Here is a 7378-nt window from a genome sequence, read left to right as displayed (position 1 = left end):
TTCGAACAATTTCAGAAAGTTGTCCGTTGTTGATCTTACTATTATCGCATTTCCAATGACATGTTCGCAAATACGAGATTGCATTTGCGAATGACATCTTGCATTTGCAAGAGGGGGGGGGGGGGGCTCATAATGTCCATTTGCGATGTTGAGGGATTGAAATAAATAGTTTTGCTTTAAAGTTCTTTTTTTGTGTGTGCTTCAATCTTGGGATTGAAATTATTGTCTTGTCTACGTTCTTATTGTTAGAAGATAATTCTTATATCTCAAAGATAAAATATAACATATTCATTATCATTTCCTACCCACGATTAATAGCCATTATTATAATATTATAACTGACCTTTTATTAACATTCATACCAAACCATCATTGATTAGCTATTAATGGCTTTTGAATTCTTGTTCAAATTATCATTATCCGTTAGTAATAGCCTTGAATGGCTTTGGAAGTTACAAAACGTTAAGCTGTATTTTGTAACATCTATTCTTATTAATTCTTTAGTTTTTAATGCTATACGTTGGAGCATTTTAGCTAGCCATCTGATGAGATGGTTGTTCTTATCTATAAATTCCCAAGTTCTTTTGTTTTTCAAGAGTGAGGAAAAAACTAAGAGTAAAATTTTTTGTTATATATATATTTTTCAGTGCTGAGTTTTATTTTGTTAATCTTTGTTGTTTCTGCTCCTAGTTATACTAGAAGTGTCACGACCCAAAATCCAAAAAAAAGTCGTGATGGCGTCGGACTCCACTGTCAGGCAAGCCAACCATAATCAACTAACTTAATTACCCATTTTAGTATTTTTGAAATAAGAATTTCTTTAATAAAATTGTAGAGATAAAACTCAGAATAAATGATAAATATTTTTGCAGCTAAATTTCTAAACAATTCACAACCATTCCCAAAACCCGGTATCACAAGTGCATGAGCATTTACTAGGGAATTAAAATAAAATACAGCATCTGTCCAGAATACAAATTAGACAGGAAAATATAATAACTCTGAAGGAGATTCTGTTAGCTGCGGATCGTAATATAGAATGCAGCTCACTTATGTCCCCACAATTATTAGCAACACCTCTGCGCCCATAAGGTCGCTATACATATATGTACCTACACAATAAAATGTGCAGCAAGTGCAGTATGAGTACGAAAATAACGTGACACTCACTATGGGTCAATAATATTAAATAATCATGAAAATAGAAATATTTATATCAACGTGATTCACATAATTAACAATAATTTATTGAACCAGCAGAAGTAATTAAATTCCTTCAATTCCAATAATTCTCAATATATTAATTAAATTCCTTCAATTCAAATAATTTCTAATCTATTAATTAAATCCTTCAATTTCAATAAAAATTTCAGTTTATCAAATAGTTTTACCAGCTGCAATTCAATTTCAATAAATTTTGAATTTATCAAATACCTTTACAAGCTGTAATAAACTGTCCAAGTATCGTGTAATTATTATTATTATTAAGTACGATTTCTGTCGAGGTCGTACGGCCCGATCCAGAGTTTCGTGTACACTGCCGAGGGACGTGCGACACGATCCATAGATGCATCTATCCTGCCGAGGCGTTCGGCCCGCTCTACAAGAAAGGAGGATATTTTCTTATGTGCCTCCGGAAGGAGAGTATATTTATTATAAGATATATTCGGGAGGAAGAACAATTTTTTTTAACAATTAATTAATTTAAACAGAAAATCAAGCATATGAGGTTTCCATCCTTTGATATCTTTATCTGAAAGTATATGAGATTTCCATCCTTTAATATTTTTATCTAACAATTCACAATATATATATATATATATCAAATAATATTAATTAAACAAAGAATACAATTTACACAAGTAATTCATGCTTTGAGTCCTAAACTACCCGGACTTTAGCATTAATAGTAGCTACGCACGGACTCTCGTCACCTCGTGCGTACGTAGCCCCCGCAATTAGCAACAATTATTCAATTTAATCCATATGAGGTAATTTTCCCCTCACAAGATTAGACAAGAGACTTACCTCGCTCCGAAGTTCCATAGCCGGCTCCCAAACTTTTCAAATAACTCGACCGATGCCCAACGCTCCAAAACTCGCTTTCGCTTTATTAACATTCACAAGCTTTTAATCCTCCTCTGACATCGTAACATTGAGTAAAATGCTCATACGCCACCAACAAATTGGTATCTACAATTACAATCCCAATTACAATCAAAATACGATTCAAAATTTTTTATCAATATCCATTTACGGCTCTCAAGTTGACTACAAGCCTCAAGCTCAAATAGTCTAATAGGTTCACTTACTAGCACATTCAGCTCCACTCTTATCATTCAATACCCATTTGAAGTCATCAATGATACTACATAAATTCTCCAACACCGCCAAATTATTATTCATCGTCACTACAAAAAAATGCTGAATTTGCGAAGGTTTTAGTTACATATTGCGGTGGTCAGAAACCTCCGCAATATACTTTTACGACGGTTTTCAAAACCCCCGCAATAATGTTCGCCGCAACCAATTTGCGAAGTTTTTTTGACAGACCGCCGTTATCATATAGTGGCGGGTATTTGACGGTGGTATAACCTCCGCAATTTGGTAGTTTGGCAATCACTTATTAAAATAATAGCGGAGGTCTAAACCCCCGCAATATCTTTATTTAACCCCACAAATTTATAACACAATATTATTACAGGTTAAATAGCAGCAGTTATAACCTGCGCTATTCATTGAATATTTTTTTTCCTGCAATGTTACTCCATAACTGTTCCAATTTCAATTATATTAATATAATGAAGCATCAATAAATTATATAAATTGCTTACTGGAATCATGTAACATCAATATATTAATAAACCACAAAATACACTAAAGTAAATTATCATTAGTCTCAAAAATTTACTTAAACACAATTACTCCAACCATTAAACACAAAACATCAATATTATAATTAGTCTTAAAACTAACTTTATACAGAACATCCACTCCAACCATTATGGACAAAAGATCTACTATGACCATTCAATCGAGTGCGATGCTTAATTATCTAATACATTTGCAAGCAACTTCAATGGTTGTCGTTAGGATTACTTTCATCTGATGATCTTATATCCATGGGTAAAATGGATCCGCTAGCCGCATCACTTGGCTAAAAAATAATCAAAATAAAATATAATTAACAAAAAGTACCTCAACAATAACCTAACTAATAATCACTTAGCTTCAGTCAAGTACCAGTAACTTATCTAAGCTATCGATTAGTCAAGTGAATATTTATGGCATAGAGTTAGGACACATCTAATGTTGTAAGGTATGTCAAACATCACATAGGACAAAAGTGTAAGTAAACTACAACCGGAGGTTGAAAACAGTGATTATTCTTAAATTTTATGTTGCCATACTTTTGTTTCATAAAGAAAACAACCTTAGATAGCCTGCAAGTCAAATAGCCAAATGTCTTCGGCTCAGAAGAGAAGCTTATCCGCAAAAGAGAAAAATAACAAGAGAAATTTGTGGTCATAGTACTGAATATTCAAGCAAAAGAAACAAATATTCTCTCTATGTCTCACCCAGTCCATGAAAAGGAGAACTCGTGAATTTTCTCTGTACATCTTAAACATCATAGAATATAGACGGTGAATTAACAGTGTTAACATAAAGTTATGCTAAAAGCTCTGCGAGTGAATATAGACAGTGAATTTAACATAAAGATTAAATTGACTTGCGAAGTTTGTGAATGTAAGAAACAAGAAAGCATTCTTCAGGTATCCCAATTTAGAGTAATACTTGGACTGATCAATCATACTTTACAAAATTAAATAAGAAAGTTATGAACTATTCTTACCGTTGAATTGAGGTACTGACTGAATTGAGTTCGGAAAGTTCTCGTAACGCTTGGGCTTCGGCATACCTGCAAGCAATAAAAGAAAAGCATTGGCTAAGACTTATAGTTATCATCTAATAGACTAAATAACAGTGCTGAAGAAACCAACTATCTAAAACATAAAAGGAGTCACATCTATGCATCTAAAACACATCATTATTCTATGCAAACCAAGCAAAATCTAAGAATTGAGAATTAGAACTAAAAAACAAAATAACATAATTAAGAAGGTAATAATTTGGACAAACAAACAAAAAAGAAACGGGAGAGGAAATGCAGAGCTTGTTCATATTTTATAAAGACAAACGAGAAGAAGCAGAAAGCTAAAAGAAAGAAAATCTACCTTATCAACAATAAAGATTTCTTCACCATTGACATCCACTTCAAGATCACAAGAAACATCCATTAAAGCCAAATAAAAACAACTTCTTATTCTCAAATAAGCATGAGAACAAATGGAAAAAATTCAGTTCTTGGTATTACAAAAAAGTGCTTAGTCAATTGGTTCAAAAGCAGAACTGAAAATAAAACTTTGAGAGACAAGAGTATAGGTGAAGCAAAGGAAAGAAAGGGTACATATATATAATGTATATAATATAAGGATAAAACAAAGAGAAAATCAGAACTTCAGTGAGTAAGGGAAATGCTTGTATGCTAAGACAAATAGAGTTATTGAGTGCCCACTAAACTATATCTGACAAAATCAACTTGATAAACTCAAACACAAACAAAAGAAGTATCAAAATGAGAATTCATGAGCTATAACTCCTTCATTCTCGTATATTTCTCCTTCATCAACCTCTCCCATATCAAACAAATCTCTTGGTTTTAAATGTACAGCCACACTCAAGCATTAAAGAAAGGAGGAAATCAGATCGTCAAATTATAAATAGGAGTAACGATAAGTATAAAATATTAGCTTTGCCGAACAACACATATACATAGGAACTAATTGTACACACACTCTTAATGACCAATGTTATAAGAATATTCAATTCTATAAGAATTAGTGACAAATATTATGGATATATTAGAAGCTTCTAATATATTCCTCATTTGAACAATGACAATAAATGGTAGAAGAAAAATAGCAAAATCCAATCCAATTGTTTGTAAACGATTAGTTAACATATCAAAATTTTGTAATAGCAAAGTAAGTTTTGTCAGATCTATTCTATATGTCAAGAGCATTCAATAGCGGAAAATGGTTCATTTTTTCTTTAATCATCTGGTTTTGAAGTTAACGATCTAACTAATTCAGATTTTCATTGTGCAAGATCATTGGTTATAAATAAATCCATGTTAACAATTGAATTGACTGCTCATATACCTCAAGACCAAAACAAAAATAGAGAATGAAGAAAGAAGAATTTCTTCCACAGAAGAAAAGGCATGAAGATGAAGTCAAATTGCCAAAGAAACATACCGTAGGAAACTGCAAATGTGATATATGTTAATAATGTTATGAACGATCACAACTAAAACAACTGCAATACGTATGTAATTACTTGTTAACCAAATCCCATAAACTGATAATATCAGTCTAATATATTCCTCATCACTTGACAAATAAAATAGAAAATATGTTATTGATTCACTAGCCTTTTGAAAGAAAGCAGAATTGACGTTCAGGCAACCTAATCTATTGTCTGCACGTTTTGTATTACAAATCTAGAAAGAAAAAAAAATTAATATTCAACACTACGAAGAAAACTAAAAATCTGTTTGTACCTTGAGATTGATTCAAACACCATGTAGAGCAGAAAGAGGAATAGCAGCTAGTGACAATTGCGTCTTCTCTGAAGGTCCTCGAGAGTTCTAAAATACACATGCAAGAGGAAATATTTCAATTAACTAGACCCAAAATCCCAGATATTAACCTACAAAAATACAGAAAAAGCTAAATTTTACAACCTAAAATACCTAATGCAGAAGGAGAAAGAAGACTTACATCTCGAATTCAAAAGAGAGTGTTATATCCTTCTTCAAAATACACCACCGATTCAACAAAAATTTCTATTACTCTCAGTAGAGAATCGTAAAACAGAAAAGCCACAAATTAGAGGAAAAATCAGTTAAGGGAAAACACAAATTAACAGAGGAAATAAACCTAAAACCCACATGCAAGAAGAAAGAAACACAGAAAAGCAAAATTAAAGAATGGGGAAGAGGAATTACCATAGATCTGAACCCACAATCAAACTCACCGTTGTGAATCTATTTCATAGAATGGGGAAGAAAGCAAAAAATTGCATCAGTGACGGTCCAAGCGTGAACCCAAGTAATTGAACCGTCAAAAAAGCTTTTAAATCTTTCATATTGTGGAGAACGTATTGTGAATTTTTCAAGTGAGGGTTTTAATTTTTCAAGTTAAAGAAAATGGAAGCTCTAAAGCTTCTCTTTTGGTGAAACCGAGGGAGGGGTTTGGGAAAAAAAGAGGGAATGGATAAAACAAAGAGGGAAAAATTGGGGTTAGCACGCGATTTTTTTTTTTTAAAGGTTGGCGGAGGTTATTGACCGCCGCAAATATAATATATTTATGGGATCGTATAAATTCCCCAATTTGATATAAATTACGGAGGTTATAATAATCGCCGCAATTAAACCTTCGCAAACTCACAATTTTTTTGTAGTGCATCTTCCTTAACCAACATTTTCAAAACATTCAATTTGGTGATTACTTAGTTGAATACTTTCAACTAAGCTAGAAAATGATTCCATAGATTCATTGCATCCTTTAATTTCATTTCTAAGAACACTATTTATCTTTCCCTCATTTTCTCAAAAACACTATTCATGCCATGAACTAGAGTTTATGAAATCAATTATCCAACCATAACAACTTGAAACAAATATTAAATACTCTCACTGACTCATAAGAAATGAGCTTGAAGCATTAGTATTACCTTCTTGAAGCTTTTCCTTGAAATTCCAATATTTGGAAAATTTGGTGTTCTCGAACAACTTGAAAGATTTCTAGGTATTTCAAAGATTGAAGGATGTTAATACTAGTATTAATATGATGTTATTAGCTTAAAATATCAACAACAAAAAAACTCACCTTGTATTCTTAAGTAGTCCCCAAGGTCGAATCCACCATGAAAGAACCAATCCCTAGCTCAAAAAAATCCCCAAAAATGGCTGCTGCCCGTGACAGCCTTATAAAGGTACAGGTGCTTCAGCGAGTTGTACCTTGCGCTGTGCAGGTGGTACCTCGTATTACAAGTTTTGCCCTGCTAGACACCTTTTACTAAAACGTCCATAAGTCCTTGTAGAAATATCCAAATAATGAACGGTTGAAAGCGTTAGAAACTAGACTCGAAGATCTTGCATTTGATAGGTTGTCCACTATATAACTCCTTATATATATATATATATATATAGGCATGCTCGTCCAAAGTTAGGTTTTTGTGTGTACTCATTTGGAACTTTAGTCTATCAAGTAATTTCCAACTTGATTAAGACTTAGGGCTCTCCTTAGACCCT

At 32.6% G+C, this 7378-nt stretch overlaps 1 long non-coding RNA gene across 1 annotated transcript; it reads right to left on the bottom strand.

Annotated features, from left to right (window-relative positions):
• Positions 1-2839: 2839 nt before the first annotated feature.
• On the bottom strand, positions 2840-7025 carry LOC107776377 (uncharacterized). The gene is made up of 6 exons (XR_001645925.2): positions 6954-7025; positions 6071-6868; positions 5844-5908; positions 5624-5710; positions 3854-3919; positions 2840-3157 (listed from the first exon to the last, which is right to left on the bottom strand). It is a non-coding gene; the product is annotated as an uncharacterized LOC107776377 (long non-coding RNA).
• Between the last annotated feature and the right edge of the window lie 353 nt (positions 7026-7378).

The sequence above is a fragment of the Nicotiana tabacum genome, chromosome 12, assembly GCF_000715075.1.
Source record: "Nicotiana tabacum cultivar K326 chromosome 12, ASM71507v2, whole genome shotgun sequence".
Lineage (NCBI taxonomy): Eukaryota > Viridiplantae > Streptophyta > Magnoliopsida > Solanales > Solanaceae > Nicotiana > Nicotiana tabacum.
Note: the sequence above shows the minus strand (reverse complement) of the source record. Positions and strands in the feature narration are given on the sequence as shown.